Here is a 17867-nt window from a genome sequence, read left to right as displayed (position 1 = left end):
TTTGTACATTCTATGCAGTTCTTGCTCAGCAATTAAACTGGAAGTATTGTGCTTTAACATAGAACGCCATCACTTACCATTGGCTGAGATGAATAGAGCTGTAGGGCTTCTTCAAGGTGGCATGCGACAAAATAATGTAGCTCTTCGTTTAGGGGTCTCCCAAAGTGTTATCAGTCGATTGTGGTGGCGTTTCCGTGAAACTGGCAGTCCAGCCGAACAACATCCAGAGCGAGGACGCGCTACAACTGCAGTTCAAGACCGATTTTTGGTCTTAACCGCAAGAAGACAACCGACAATCACAGCACCTGAGTTGGTTAACGTGTTGCAGCAGACGCACCAGGTAACTATTGGTCGTGATACTGTCAGAAATCGACTGCATGAAGCAGATCTCCACAACAGAAGTCCACTTAGATGTCCACCTTTGTCAAGAGGCAATCGCGGTAGAAGATTAGAGTGGTGTTAAGAACATCAAAACTGGGATGCAAATGATTGGGCCACAGTTTTGTTTACAGACGAATCCAGATTTGGATTTAATCCAGATTCTCGTCGAGTAAGACTGTGGAGACGACCTGGAAATAACGAACGTTTGAGACACGTCCAGGAAGTCCACACATACAGAGGTGGTACAGTAATGCTATGGGGCGGAATCATGATCGGCGGCAGAACCGATCTCGTTTTTCCAAATCGCTCCCTCACAGCTCGACAGTACCTCAACACCATTCTTCTTCCTATCGTCCGTCCGTTTGCTGGTGCTGTTGGTGAAAACTTCCACCTAATGCACGATAATGCTTGTCCACATGTCGCGCGTCTGGTGACTGACTGGCTCACCAACGAAGGAGTTGATGTATTGCCATGGCCAGCACAATCACCGGACCTGAATCCCATCGAGCATGTGTGGGACATGCTTCAACGAAGAATTACTCCGCATATGGGGAACATTCACACAACGTTTCAATTGAGAGAGCTTTCAATCGCTGAATGGGCAAATGTACCTCAACAAGACATTGACAATCTCATTTTGTAGATGCACGATAGATGTAGGGCCGTAATAAACCAGCGTGGAAGCCATACTTTGTACTGATTCCAATTTTTTTTGTATTATGATTTTTTTTCGGGGTGCCAAAGAAGAGCCATATTTTTTTTTTAGTTTTGCTTATATGCGCACTCAGTATTTTTGACCATTTAATAAATTTTGTTGTAAGTTACATTCGTTTAATAATCACCCGTCAACTTTTTTTTCCCTAAAGCGATCTAAAAAAAAATTATTGCCATTTTAAAAAATATCCCTAGACTTTTCCGATGTGTGTATTTTCAAATATAGGTAGGAATCTGACACTTCGAACAGGTACAATTATGAGAGATGGTCAACAGGTATAATTATACAGTTGTACAATCCGGTCTAGGTAGCTTTAGGTTACCTGTGAGAAGACTCAGTTTCATCAAGATGCTGGTCGAGTTTGTGTAAGTGAAAGCCACAATAAACCCCCGCGAGTTACAGTGGGGGGTCGAATAGACCCACCCACTTTGGGCCTAGCTACCTACTTACCTTCATATTGCAAAACGTGCAACATGAAGGTTAATGAGAAATTCTAGGTTACGGCTCAAAAAATTTTGGCGAATGCACTCACAGTAAAAATTATAATGTACGGATGATGATCCGTGGATTCTCTTCAAGCGTTTCATAATAGACATCGATGATCATTATTGGAGGTCTATTCCAACACTAAACACCCAACAACAATTTCGTTATTATTGAAATCATTTTTCTCTATTAATTCCCTGAGAAAATTGATGAATTCGTTTTTCTCAATAATTTGTGTATGAAACAAAACCACTCCCAAGTAGAAGGTTGCTTTTAAGAACAACAGGAGGGAACGGCTATGGGTAACCCCTTGTCATCTTACCTGGCTAACCTGTTTATGAGCAAATTCGAAATGGAAACCAAAGAAACGTCAAAGTATTTCCCTAGGATATGGCTGAGGTATGTGGAAGATATGTTTGCGATATTCGACTACTGAGGACTTCGTTTCCTTTTGAAATAATAGACTTCCCTCAATAAAATTACGTATGAGATAGAAAATAAAGGACAACTTCCATTTCTTGTCGTTTTGGTGATGTGGAGTCAATGTGGAAAGTGAGAATACCATGTTTTCAGGAAGGACTTACATGCATATTCCTGACCGTTCATATCACTGTGAACAGCTTCGAATATATGAAGTACATCGTTTTCATGGAGAATATTTCAAGAAAACAGGAAATTATCTACAGTTCACGATCTTTTTCTTGTGCACGTGTCTCATATTCGTTATTTTTTTTAGTCAGAATGACTTTTCATAAGGTTTTCCCTATTTTCAACACCATATATTATCATATCAGTATCCAATAATTCACAAAAACCGTAGGCATTGGCTTCTATTTTGTTTGGAGAAGCAAAGAAAAATTTTATGTCATTATTCCTTTGTTTTGTTTTTTATTTATCTGTTATGTATCTCTCTCAATAGCGATGCACTAATTTTTGAGTCCTGATGGTGAATTCATTGTATCCCAAAACTTTGTCAAAAATCAAGTTGTTCATCTAAGAAAATGTTTAATACCTTTCTCAACCAAAACACCATTTGATTAAAGTTTTTTTCTGGGATTGTGTCATGTTGAATCGGTACGTTAATACATGTCTATTTCTCAAACTAAGTAATTTTATGAATACATCTGCAACCTTCCATTTTAAGTCCAGAGGGACCTTTTATTCAATGAAAATAACGAATTCAAAACCCCAGAAGAAGAATGGAATCAAAAAGTAGTTGAAATAATGAAACTGAATATTCTACTTTTTGAGAAATACATCAATAAGTAACATTCAAATAACTCATGACTTGATTCAATAATACAAAAATATAACTCTACCCTCGACTAAATTATCGCGAATCTTGACGAAATATCCTGGAAGATATATATAGGCTATATCAAACAAGAACGTAATACAACTCATGAAATTATGAAACAGCAAAAATTAATTGACGCTCCGGGGCGATTTCATTGATTCCAGTGGCGCATTTACTTTTTCAGCTGCAGCAAAACCCGAAAAAACCTGCAGCACCACATCATCTGAAAATCTTGATCTACCACTGTCCTTTCTGCCATAGAACAAAATGTAGGGTGTCTCCAGAGGTTTCAATGAATTCAAAACATCGTTAGAAGACTTCGTGACATGACTATCGTCAAACTTAAACCAGTCCGTTTCATCTTTGACCAATGCGTAATAATGACCAGATTCAACGCCAGAACCACAACCACAGTGAAAATGACTGCATGAAGATTATAATAGTGGTCTGCTAGATTGAAGTGTTAATCTATTTCGAACTTTCGTAAGAATTTGGTGCAGCCGTCAGAGGTTGAGTCATGTTTAAAGATCATCAGTGTCATCATTAGATTGACTGGTACCTCAGATATACTTGCTTTCTTATAATAGTCAGTTAGTTTGGCGCAATACAATTAATCATCACCCGTTAAAAGCTCCTTTTTCAGATGATTTGACAATAAGCTTTGCACGGACTGGTCATATTAGGAAACGCTAGTTGAAGTTCCAGAAAATCACATATGTTTTTGCTACCTTTTGAACATTTACTACAAAGTAAATAAGTGAGGATTTTTCCAGCAAAGATCTAAAAACACCAGGCGAGATAGACTGTACGGTGGTGAGTATTGATTCTGATACGAAGAGTATTCAACAAGAACCCCAAGAATTCGGAGAAATCCTCTTGTTGTCCTAACGAGTATCTAGTCTAGTCGACTTCAAAGACTTCAGGAAATCAGTTAGTGGGAAAGATGATACATTCTTTCGAAGCTGCAACAGCATGAACAATTGTTAGAGTTTGGTGACTGAGTAGGATGATTTGATACCATTCACAACAATATGAAACGAAACTAGATGGACTATGGAAGTTGGCATTCAAAAGCTAATTTGTAGAGAAATGATTAATTGTATGCCGAAATGAAAACGAAATAATGGCAACACAAAAATGAAGTACCATTATTCCATGAAAACATATCAGATTGGATATCATAAATGAACAAACTTCTTCATTTACTATTATTGGATTGTTTCAAAAGTTTTGTAGTTTTGTTATCATAGCTCCATATATCTCAATACATATGTATTTATCCACTATGGCGTGGTGTATAATGATCAATAGTAAATTTTGTTCTCTATACATAGACGGTGTCGATTTTTCTTTCCAAACTTTAATGTTTTTTGCCTCTTTTCAAGGTATCATTGTCGTTAAGTGATTTTTGGCCAATTTTTCTCTACAAATTCAAATTGAACCAAAGCGTTACCGAAACAGCCTGAAAAATCAATCAGGCATTTGGTAGTAGTGTTAGTGAACGCATTGTTCGACGATGGTTTGCAAAATTTTGTTCCGGAGATTTCAGCCTGGAAGATAAGCTCCGAAGTGGTTGACTGGTGTGATAATAATGATAATAAGGATAAGAAATATTATAATTCTTAGCTCGAAAGATGCAGAAGGCGGTCGTCATTCTTGGCTCACTGCGCTTACTCAGGGCATATGATTATCGGACCCAATGATCACTTACCCCACAGCGTGGGGAGTGGTCGTTGGTTGATAATGCTTACGCTTCCTCCCGAATGTATCGGGGCTTCGGTGGATAGGACCTGACCAGCGTATGTTAAGGTGAAATAATAATACTTATAATAATAATAATAAGTGGTAGACCTTGGCTCATCTCAGGTCGACTGGGCTGAAGACGGAAATTGAGGGGTTCATCATGGCTTGCTAGGATGGTGTCTTCAACAACTCAGTCTACCGCAGTCGCGTGATGGGTAAAGAGGTTCCTGACACAAGGTGCAGGACCTGCCGTGAGGCGCCCGATATCCTAATGCACTTGCAATCAGCATGTCCAGCATATGCGGTCTCGGCCTACATCCATCGACATAACGCGGCCCAAAGAGTGCTATATTATCATCTACGGCACTCTTATGGTATTGACGAGACACCGGTGTTGCCCTACGCTCCGGGGGATATTGAATCCATTTTGGGGAACGAGAAGGACTAATAAGCCTGATGTAATCCTTCTCGACCACCAGAGCAAAACGATATTTGTCGTGGAGTCAGAAAAGAGGAGGAAAACAGATAAAATATCGAGATTTTCTCTTCGAACTCCACAGAAACTATTCAGACCACTCTGTCAAGACGGTTGTTCTGATTATAGGAGTCCTTGTTGGAATGATGTCCACTCTACTCTCGAATCCTAAAATCATACCGGCTTGACGCACTGAGGCAGAAATCTTAGCTGGACAAATGCAGAAGGCTGTCCACGGTGTGACGAGTGGTTGTTGGTTGATAATGCTGGCGCGCCCTCCGAATGTATCGGGACTTTGGGGGATAGAGCCTGATCAGTGCTAACTACGGTGAAAATAATAATAATAATAATAATGATAAAATAAACATTTTTATGTTTTTTACAGAACCAAGTTCAAATTACACATACACATATCAACAGGCGATATCCAATTTTCGCAGCTATACAAATAACTGCTAAACTGTTCTTCCACTTAACCTAAATATGTATCTGCATGGGTATTGAAGTAGCACAGCATTAACGTAAGTAGATGAATAAATGTAGATCAGTAACTGGCAATGTAGCTAAAAATATTATGATAAAAAACAATAACTGGTCACGAATTACTCAACAAGAAAAAATATAATACAAGAAGATTGAAAAGCGAAATGGTGGAAGTTTCATTATGTTGATTTTGAAAAATATAAAATTTCACTTTGATTTTAAACTGAGAGGGTGGCATTTTTTCAAAGTGCAGGAATAGCTTTGAATACTTCTGCTATCTGAAACTCGTGGCTCACTTTTGGCAGATTTCCAAGACATTTCTATTTCAATAAATTCTTGGACTATACAGAAATACATTTCACGAAATTCTTAAATCGGAAAGTGTATTCTCGAAAGTGTTAAAATTAAAACTTATTCCACAAACAGAGGATATGTTCCATATATCATTTCGGTTAACCATTCCGACTCACAACTTTTGACAGGCTGACATCAGATCTTAATTGATTGCAAGCAGTGAAACGGTAGCTGGTTTGTTTAGCGTGAGTGGTTTATTCCACTCATTCAATCGACCGTCAGGGGAAACAATGGTTCAACCGCCAGGCCGTACGATTGATTTTCACTGCCTATCGTCCAACCCATGGTAGGGAGTGTACGTTGAAATTTAAGACCTCGTCAATCGCCAGCTCGCACAAGTTTCTACTTTTCAGGGTTGTCGTTTGTAAGGAGCGATATTAACTATGTGTCCAAATTTTGAGACTGGCGTATATGACCGGCATGTGGGAAGCAACATTAAAGCCTAACGAATTCTACTAATTTGCAAGTTTTAATGACTTCGTGTATCCAATAATAACATGCACCAGTGATCAGCCGGTATTCTGAATTTCAGTTCCACATTAAAACTTCAAATCATATTCTGCATCAACAGATAAGATAAACATAAACATATTTTCTCGGAATATGTTGCAAAGTTTTGGGAAAACAAAGTATTAGAAAATATTTAAAGTGAATATAAGTAAGTAAATATTTTTGTTCATATAACATTGTATAATTTTTGAATATTCAGTCATCATTTTCCTACTTTCGAAGAAGCCTAACACATTCAATTTTGTTTGTTAAGAATAAGTGTATCAAAATTTCATCATATCTGCTATTAGGGTTCTCCAGCTTTTCATTCTGGTACAATTGATTTCACTTTTTCCACCTCTTCAATCAACTAATTTGTATGTTTACTGCCAGTCTTCGAGCATAGCCCACTGACTAATAAGAAAGTTTGTCTTCCTTATTCAGAGGAATCGGGCAAATTACGGATATGCAGTTGGTTAGTACCTCGTCCACTAGATGGAGTGACATTTTGTTGTTCGCTCCAACTTAGAAAGAGGAATGAAATACTCTGAAAAAATTCTGATCTTGCACTGATGAGTGGCTAATGAGCCCGAAACCGGTCTGCAGGTGTGCCCGTTCCAAAATTGAAAGTCGACTCGTTCAATTGTATTGTATATGCAGGAAATTTTCTGTGAAGAACTATACATTCAACCTACTGTGTATATTTGAGACTTGCTTGAATGTTTTAAAGTTCATTTCTTCAGATTTGTTTACTGCCAATCTTCAAGCATAGCCCACTGACTAATAAAAAATTGTTTTCAGTTCACACCACTACAACTGACATGAGACTGAAACTTATTTTTTACTCCAGGCCTGTAGAAATCATACATTTTCAAAACGTATCAAATGAATCTCTAAATATTAAACATGGACTTGCGGTACATATGACATCAGGACATTCTAGAAGTTCGTAGGTATAGGTATGATTAGTAGTTAACACTAACCTTCGAAAGGCAACATTCCAGAATGTTCTGGAATATTTGTTCAATCCCAATGAATACTGCTTTTGTCAAGGTAAACTACATATAACTTTCTCAAGAGTGGGATATCCAAAAAGTTTGTTTAGTTATATTCCAGATGACGAAATGAAAAATATTTTTTGAAGACAAGTAGGTAGTACTACTCTAGGTAGTAGGTTAATAAGGAACTGTTTTATTGTTGTACGCATTTCCAACTCTAATTGGCAAGTTCTTCTTTTTTTGGCTCCCAATGGACCATTCTCTCAATTCATCTAAAAAGTAAGTTATTATTGATAAACCACAAATCGATCTCATTATTTAGGATTCAGTTTCAAATCGAAGTATTGGTTTTCCCAATTCCTATTCATTGATCTGAAAATATTCGTCCAACATCATATTGTTTGTTCTATAATTCTCCTTTCATTCTGAACAGATTTCAATTCATCTCAACACAAATTCAACAGAAAATTCAACTGCCGGAATTGAATATCATTTTTTTCAGTATAATTTTGTAGGAACTAAGCTTGAACTTTTGCCAGTTGGTTTTTCCGTCGTGAACGGTATTTCTCTGAATATATAATGAAAATATAGTATTTTTTCCTACTCAACGTTCCTTTGTTTGATTATTTTAACAGTGGAATCAATGAAAATTGGCAATTCAAATATTCCGAGAAACTGTTTGTGAGCTATTTCAATGTCGGTAGTTTGGTTACTGTGCTAATATTTAAAGTTAGTTCATTGTGAAGTTGTACTGGTGGTCCAGACTTTATCTTTTGATGTCATTCTGATGATCGTTATTGACAAAGTGAACAAAAACAACGTACCCGGTACATTTTTTGATATAACAAATAGGTTTTGCTGTTCAATTCTTGAAAATGTCATTGAACAATTAATGTTCATGTCAGTGGAATTTTGAACCAAAGAAATCAGAAATACTGGAAAATGAGATGAAATGAAGTTTTATTTTTATCGACAATCTTCAGGTTTTCACATTCCGCAATCTGACAAATTTGGAAATTGTAATGAAGTCATTCATACACGTATAGGAAGGGCAAACTTTTCAAGTCACTCCGATAAATAACTGCGTAAATTCAAATCATTTTTTTCAAAGGACTTGTAGTATTCAATAATTTCGCCTATCAAAAAAAATACCTAAGAAATCACACAATATGTATCTCAACGGTTTCGGGGTTAAAATCTGCCTGCGTCTTCAGAATTGGAAAAAATTCAAGTTCATACGCATATTTTCTTTCGCTAATTCTTTTTATTTCTCAAGTAGGTACCTTGCCAGATGTCAAGGGAGTTTTGAGATGTGAAATAATTCAATATTGTTGATTTACTTCTAGAACAGTCGATGTTCTCTGATATCAGTCTGTTGCTATTTCGTTACTATGCATATTTTTTCCAAAACGGGTAACCAAGTACGATCCGTTTCTAAGGAGCTGTTCGAATTACACAGATATTGGCAATAATTCTCATCTTGTCCCCTCCAACCGATATTTATCGTCTGATACTGATAAATGTCTATTTCTAATGTAATCTCGATGTTTATTCTCACGCTCTTTCAATGGTCTCGAAGTTTCACCAATATAACTTCTACCACGAAAACAAGGTATCTCACTGATGCAAATTTTTGTTTTTTTTCTCTACGTTATTAGATTTTGTATGTGTGAGTATAGATGTCAGTATATTGACTGTCTTGTGAAAATTTATATCATTATATCTTTTTCCAATTCGTGTTATCTCCTCAGTCCTGGAATGTAAGGTATAACGTAAGTTGTGAAAGATGTTAGTAGTTGTTGAATTTGTAATGTTGTTTGTAATGTCATTTGGTTTTTATTCGACTCTTGGCCTTCTATTGTATTCATCGTTAAATCTATGAACGAGTGTGAACAAGCATTCTCTCTCAGAACAGATTTTATCGATGATACTTTTTTATGGAGTTTTCAGTTGAATTCCAAATCGTTTTTGCTCTGTTATAAAGACAATTCATTATGATTTTTTCAACACTCGCATCATTATTTGATGTGCAATGGAAGAATCTGTGTTTTCTTTCGATAAACATTTGTATCAAATTGATCTGACGATAACTCCAACATAACATCCAGGAAAGAAAGTTGACAATCTTGTTTTATTTCAATTTTGATATCGTTGATATAGTTTTGAAAGCATTCAGATCACCATGGTAAGTCTCAACAAAAGACTCTTGAGATGAGAGATAGTCGGGAACCTAGAGCCATGCCAAATTCTTGTTGATGAAAGTCGTTTCCAGATTAAAAGTAGTGTTTGCCTAAACGTAACCTTCAAAGGTCCAATATAAAACTGACACTCATCTTCTTTCGGTGTATTTCAGTTGAATCATTTTCCAACCTAGATCTTACAATTTGAAAAGTTCTTCCAATAGGTAGATTTGTAAAAAGTCTTTCAACATCGAAGCTTACCAGAATATAACCATCACTCAGTGTTGAATTTTGAAGTTCATCCATGAAATGGGTTGAATTTTTCAGAAAACTGCTAATATTTTCCACAATGAGTTTTTAACTTGCTCTATATCAGGTGAAATTTTTTCGTTATGCAGTACATATCTTTTCAAAGTCACTTCACTATCTGTTTCTATTTCATTAGAGTATTAAAAAAAAACCGACCTCACTATCAGAATTTTTCTGTATCAGAATTTTTCGAATGTTCCAGTCAATAAGTGGCTGGACGATATTTCAATTTCGGACTATTTTATTTTGCTTCAAAACTCCAATTTTTCACTATTCAGAAGCTATGCTGGCTTTTCTTCATTTTCAAATATCCAACTTCTATTGACAATAAAAGAATTCTTTCAATTTCCCCAAGCACGATTACCACATGGTCCAAAAGAGCTTTTTTGGAATGTAAATTTGCACCATTTGGTGGATCACACTATTTACTCATTCACTGTCGAAGAATGTGAACATCATCCTCCTTTTCAACATTTCCTCCTTTTCTACATTCTTTGAATACTCATTATTACGTATATTCCTCGTCGCAGTTTTCTTCTCATAGGGATGAATTACTTTTTAATTAACAAAAATCACTTGCCATCTCAGATAAAATTATATCATCATTACATTGTTGAGAAGTTGAAGGGCGAGTGCTGTAAATCTAAATGAAGGCTAAACTTATGGCAACTAGTAAGCAGCAATTGAAATATAAACATAATTACTAATCATTTCGTAGAACAGCCTTGTTATGACCAAGACGCTCAAAGTTGATAACTAGAATCATTGACTTTGTTTGAAATTTCGATTCATAGGAAAAACAGTGAGGCTGTTGATTCGAACCAACATATTCTATCTGAAATTTTCAAGAAAAAATCTGTTTGATGTTTTCGTTCGATTATCTTGTTGAATTTTTGCAATCTTATATATTCTTCCACATAATTTTTGAAATTTCCAAAAAGTTATTAACCCTATTCATGTGATCATTCATAAGAAAATACTAAGTTAGGCAAATAATTATTGAACTATAAACATTCACAGATATTTCTTTCTATACCCACCTCAGTAACCTGAGTAATATCAAAGTAACATTCTATTGTGAGATTTTCTTCGAACCGTTCACAGAATACATGCCTGGTGTCATAAACTGTCTGTCAAAGTATCGATTGAATTAATAATTTCTTGCTCACCAGAGCTCTTCAATTGATGAGTAAAACGTGAGAAGTTTTTTGTCATCATTTTATGCATTTAAAACTTTCAGCTGAATCAGAAACCTAACAAGTTATTAAAATCGTTAATATAATAAATGTTCAATTATTTTGTCTGAAATTCTGCCTTTGAACAGGTTCAGACTAGTTGAAACGAAAACTGTTTCGTTTCGTTTCGCTAAATGTTCCATCAGTGCTCGACAAATCCATGAATGTATTGCTGAATTCAAATGTCTGTCGCCCACTTGTCCAGCTAAAATCAGCATACTGAAGGTGCTGTTTGTTCTATTCCAAGGGAATATTAGATGACATCAAGCGGTGACAGAAACATGTCTATCACCAGCAGTTCTGACGAAGAAGTCGTCATTATAGTGGCCATATTTGCGATTGTCTGTCGAACAGATTTGTTGTTTATGGAAGCATAGAAGGGCCAAAGATTATTTGTTTATTTGATCCACCATAATTTCGACTTAAAAGTCGAAATTTCTACTTTTATCTCGTAATTTCGACTTTTATTTCGAAATTTCGACTTTTATCTGGTAAATTCGACGTTTATTTCGTTAATTTCGACTTTTTTTTCGTAATTTCGACTTTTATTTTGTAATTTCGACTTTTATCTCATAATTTCGACTTTTACCTCGTAATTTCGACTTTTATCCTTAAATTTCGACTTTTATCTCGTAATTTCGACTTTTATCTCTCAATTTCGACTTTTATCTCGTAATTTCGACACTCTTTTCAAATCACTTCAACAGTGCTCCAATCTTCTCATAGTGGTATGTTTTTTTACGATGAAATATGACAGCAACCGATTTTGTTGAATATTCGAAGCCTACTCATTTTTTATTTGAACGTTCGGGAACCATTCTGCTCCAGTTAGTTTTTTTTGCGTCATTAGGTCTCTATGCTTTTTCGAAACGAGGAGAGAAAACCCATAATACCTAGAAATGAACATTGTATCTCTTCGAAGAACATACCGACAGTATTAGTTAGTTGCCATTGCAAAATGTGTTTCTACATGACGTTTAAGATATGAATGTATTATATGAGAGTATTATTTCAAAATGGTTATAAATTTCTTCTAGAAATTTCTTCAGTTGTAGTGAAAAACTGAATTTTCAAGTTTTGATACTGAAGTAAGGATATTACTGATCAGATTGATTCACTATGATGAGAAACTAATATGTTTTTGGCCAAAGTCGACTTTACCCTACTCGTGCGGAAAGCATTCACTTTTTCAAAAAGGTACTGAATAATATCAATGCATATAAATCTAAAATTTATTGACATAACATAATTAATTCACTTCTCAGATTAATGTATTAATTAATTGTGGCATAAGGATCTAGGGACCTTGTGTATTTATATTTTTCATAAAAATTGAACATAGTTTTCAAAAATATTCATCACAGGCTGTAAGGGGATATGTACACTTCGACGAAAAATGTTTAAAAGCGAATGATGGAATCTTGATGAGGTGATCTGTAACTCCATAAAGGGAAGTCATCGCATACAATGTACTTAGTCTCCCTGCTGGAGCAATAGCATTTCTTGTTTTCCGTATTCTATGAATACTCCATTCAAAATATACTTGATCAAGATCACTCTGAAATAAAAATTATAATTGAAATTTCATCAACAACAACTTATCTCTTACTTGTACTAATGGTATGAAACAAAATTGAACTAGAGACTTGTGCGAAAATGATGCATCAAATAAATTGTCTTCTATTAGGGTTTGAAATATATTCATCCAGTATTGTGTATTATATTTATGTGATAAAGACCACCAAGATTCTATCATTTGATTGTGCATGCTTTTTCCATACAAAAAAACATGGTCGATTAGTTGATTCAGTAAATACTTCATGAAAGGCTTTTTGTATCCTCTCCATTACTTCATTTTCAGTGCCCAGATCGATTCGTAAAGTTCTGGGACATCCTCCTTTCAAGAAATATCCTCCAATTACCTGGGAAAATTTGAATTCATGTGGAAAAATTGGAATCGGCAGCTAACCGAACATCAGAGAGAAATCAATTTGTATTATTCAATTCAATTGTTTTGATCATGACGAACGTGACGATAATAATTTCAAAATTACAAATTTTTTCGAGTGTGAAGATGAGAAATAATAAATAGTGTGGTAAAATTCATTGAAATATCATTGCCATGAGCATCCTCAGAAATGTACATTAAACTGAAATATTTGTTCTTGTTTCAACATCAGTTCAAAATGATTATTGTTGAAATTATTGATTGATTCAGAGTTAATGATTATTTCTAATCTTAGGGTCACTAGAGGTTGATACCACTTTCAACCACATATTTCCATTGAAATTTCAATCACACAACAATCTCACGAACCTTCTGTTAACATCACCTCGTAGTACATTATAAGGCACTCAAGGAACCATATTTCTACTTTTGACTCAAAATTTCCAGATGAAAATCGAAATTTCAAGATGAAAGTCGAAATTGCGAGATATAAGTCGAAATTGCGAGATGAAAGTCGAAATCACGAGATGAAAGTCGAAATTACGAGATAAAAGTCGAAACTTTAAGTCGAAATTACGAGATAAAAGTCGAAATTTCGACTTTTAAGTCGAAATTATGGTGAATGAATAAATAATCCCTGGCCCTTCTACTCTTCCGTAGTTGTTCATAGATATTTTACACAAAATTTAGTTGTATTGAATGTAGTATGTAGAATGTAGAATGTATAGTATGAAGAGATACAAGTTTTCTCGAAAATAAAATCCAAGATTCCAAACCCGCAATTCAGAAAAATTCGGATTTTGACAAATTTTCGAGTTCAAAGTCGGAATTTCCTCAATTTCCAAATTAGAAGTCAGAATTCAACATTATTTCGAGTTTGGAGTCGAGACTTTCCGGTACTAATTTTGTTGAATTCTGACTTCTGCCACGGAATTCTTGTTGAATCCTGACGTCAAACTTGAAATTTTTATTCAACTTCAGATTCAGAATCCTCTCGAATATAGCAGAAACAGTGAATAAATTCAAATGAATAGGAGTTTAGGAAAGCCTGGACAGAAACCACAGAAATATAAAATTCGAGCACAAGCATAATGACCATAGTGAGTTTTTTTCGTGTCTGAAGGCAATCGTTGCAGAAAAGTAACAGTGATTCCGTTTTTTTTAGTGGAAGCACGATTGAAACATCAGAATACCAGGTAATATAGTTATTGGTATTGAAATGGAAAATCTGAATTGCACATTCATTTTCATACTAAATGGAAAGCAAAATAACCTATCAGTGATGATTCTCCTCCCAATTAGAATTTAGAGTATCGAGGCAACAAAACAGGTGATTTTGTTTTTGTCGGTAGATGAGTACATATCTTTGAAGTATTTTATCGAACTGATCTTGTTCTATGAGGAAAAACAATCATTATCAACGTTGAGATTTCAGTTCAACTGTAATAAACAAGTGTCTCGGAAAAACAAATGAGATACAACTTTGTTCTATGCCGCTTCATATCTCTCTATAAGTGTTGATTATATAATTTATACAATCGTAAGAAATTGATGTTTGAGTGTTTTTCATGATTTTCTTCTTGTGAAGTGAGTGTGAGTCTTCTCTGAAAATCTTGTAATGTAAGTGCGCTGATGAAAACAGTATATGTGTTTACGTTTTGGACATCAAGTTGAACATCTTTCCAACATACATCCTACAGCTAGAAATCACACTTCATGTTAATACATACCGCTTTCTGATGAGCTGGTTCAACAAACCCAATTAGACGGTTCCATTCTCTTGCTGCTGCACAGTTTTATTTTATTCTGATGTCTGAGCTGTTCCCGATCTGTTGAAGCAGTTTTTTTTGTACTCTTTATTTTTTCAGAGACTCATTTTCTTCTTGTTGGAATACAGTCAAAAGTTTTGCAGAAAGTGATTTGGAAAAGGTGTGACTGCGGTTGAAAACAATTTATTGAGCTTGAACCTACCTAAAACAAAATGCATAACATTTTCTCCAACTATTGTCGATCAACCTTCAGAACTCGTTCTAGATTTCAGCAAGGTATTTGACACCATCAATCATGAGCTGTTATTGTCGATCCTACACTACATTAGCTTGTCAGAAGTTGTTCTTGATGGAGTACATTCCACACCTTTGAATTTAAAGACGGGCGTTCCTCAGGGATCAATTCTTGGCCCCCTCCTATTTTCTATATACACCAGTTAGTTAGTGAAATGCCTTAAGTATTGTAGTGTATATTTCTAAGCCGATGACAACCAAATCTTTAATTTTTTCAACCACACGGGGTACATGACGCTAATAGACGGATGAGTCATGATCTCGTCATATTCTCATCCCTTGCTCAAAATCACATTGTAAAACAACAACTCAATATCAGTATAGGCTCTAATGAATTGGAAATTGTGAAGGAAGTAAAAAATCTTGGGTTGACTATTAACAGTGATCTCCGATTTGATTCCCATGTGAATAAACTAATCCAGAAAGCTTACCTCTCACTCAAGCTGATTGAAGGAAATCAAAAATGTCTTCCTAAAAACACAAGAATTACTCTATGTAACAGTCTCGTTCTTTAATCTTGGAACTATGCAGATGTAGTCTATGGTCCAAGCCTCACAATTAGAAACAAGAAAAGACTGCAAAAGATTCAAAACTCCTTCCTTCGCAATGTTCATGGGGTACTTAGAAGGAACAGAATCTCATCAAAGCTGTAAGAAACTTGTTGGCTCAATATAGAAAACCTTATATCGCTACACTCTACGTGTATCTATCATAAATTTATCTGCAATATAATTCCGACTTATCTATATAATAAAATTACATTTCGGACTGACATACACCACCTGAATGTACGACACATACTCACGAATTTTTCAAGCGATCATTTATGTATCAGATATGCGATAAACTCCCCCTCCTCCATTCAAAACATTTTAAATAGGCAATTTTGAGCAAAAATTTAAATTTGAATTGTCAGGTAAACAAACTTGATTACCCAATAATTTGTCCATATGTATTTCTTTTTTTGTTGTTATTCGAATGCTGATGGATATCAGGTTCTTAATGTTTTTTTTCAATTGTTTTTTGTATTTTTTATATTTTTGTTGCCAGTTCTCGTAGCTGGCTGTAAAGGTTAAGTGGTAGAACAAACCTGAAGTGTTCAACACTGCAGTTTTGAACTTCGCCTTTTTGTTGTTATATCCTATTTCACCCAATAAACACCATTATTATTGTTATTACTATTATATGGATACCAGCACTTCTTGATACAAAAATTAGCATTTTTCCTGTACTATAATCTAGAGTATAGGATGTTCATAAAATCACCTACTGCAACCCCTTTTCCAGGTCGTCAAAAAAAGTTTGATAAGCTTTCCAATGAAATTGAAAGTTAATGAAAATTGCCAGAACAATCAGGATTAACAATCTCTCAACTGTATACAGAGATCCAGAGGATTAATGAACTCAGTTTGCAAACAGAACTCAGCCAAACTTTTTATAGATATGATAACACTTTTCCGCATTAAAAAATAACTCGTGCGAACAATATTGTGAATATATCTCCATAATCTACACGCTTGTAGTTCGATAGATAGTGATAGTCATTAGGTTTTTCCGTTAGCCAAAACGGAACGTGAAATTACTTTGTCACCTATATTCTACGAAAACCTCATGACGATGTCTATTGTATGAAATTGTAATTAGACGTTGTAGAGTAACAGAAAGCTGTTAATTTAGTTACCGATGAATGATTATGAAAATGAATGATCTTCCGAATTGTAGAAAATGACTCTCATTTGACGTTTTTTCCAGGAATAATAGTGGGAAGACCGTCATGAGATTCAGCATTCCATCATTCTTACAGTAAAATACTTTTTTGATGGATGTAGCCGGCTACATCCATCAATTTATTGAAAGAAGCAAGTACAGCTAGACAAGCCACATACTACTTTAAACTAAAAATGAAGTACCATCAAGCATCGCAGAATTTATGGTTCAACCAAGAATGCCCGAGAAGAAAAATTACCCCGAAGTACATTAACATCAGAACCAGGACAAAAACACCAGCAGCGGAAAAGGCGACAATGAAGTCACGAGTGATCTGGCTAAAACAAGAGTGCAGGACACTGTTCTCGAAAAGGAATATCCTGCAACATTATTTGAAAGTATTACACTCGGAACTTACTTATAAACTTCACCAGATAGAATTTGACATTGTTTATGACCAAGTTAGGTCTGCAATTAGTGATTTCATATACCGGAAGTACCAAACTCAACTCAAGAAACTTAAGGCACTAACACAGAATCAACAACATATCATACACAGCGAATCAGTCGAACCAGATATCCAGTTTAGTGAAAGAATCATCATCTTGACCAAAGTAGAATTTAACAAAGAGGAAATTTCAACAATGTCCAAGGGGCCGAAATATACACCAGCAATAATTAATAAAAATAGTTTGGATACGTTGATAACAGATACAGCTATTGCACTGAAACAGACAGATAATAGAGATATAGGGGCATCCAAGATGAATGAAGTTATTCAGAACCATCCATTCTCTTTATCAAACAGTAGAGAAACCGGCATAATAAAAACTATACAACAAAAAATAAGAAATAATGATCTTGTTTTCACGAAAGCTGATAAATCGAATGCCTTAGTTATCCTTGAACGAGAAGCATATGTTCAGAAAATTGAGTATGTCATTCGAAATGAAAACCTTACTGTCATCAAGAAAGATCCGACGAAAAATAGTCAAAATGAACTG

The 17867-nt window shown here is 35.1% G+C and overlaps 1 protein-coding gene and 1 long non-coding RNA gene across 12 annotated transcripts in view; one reads left to right on the top strand and one right to left on the bottom strand.

Moving 5' to 3' along the window:
- dnc (phosphodiesterase dunce) overlaps positions 1 to 17867 on the top strand; it is a 768665-nt gene that overhangs the window by 714159 nt on the left and 36639 nt on the right. The window lies entirely within an intron of this gene.
- On the bottom strand, positions 12407 to 15943 carry LOC111510423 (uncharacterized). Its single transcript, XR_012464827.1, has 3 exons — positions 15588 to 15943; positions 14824 to 15286; positions 12407 to 12703 (listed from the first exon to the last, which is right to left on the bottom strand). It is a non-coding gene; the product is annotated as an uncharacterized lncRNA (long non-coding RNA).

This window comes from Leptinotarsa decemlineata, unplaced genomic scaffold (genome assembly GCF_025532065.1).
Source record: "Leptinotarsa decemlineata unplaced genomic scaffold, Ldec_3_MD MMD2_tig00000133_RagTag_RagTag, whole genome shotgun sequence".
Taxonomy (NCBI): domain Eukaryota; kingdom Metazoa; phylum Arthropoda; class Insecta; order Coleoptera; family Chrysomelidae; genus Leptinotarsa; species Leptinotarsa decemlineata.
This window is presented reverse-complemented; position numbering and strand designations above follow the sequence as displayed.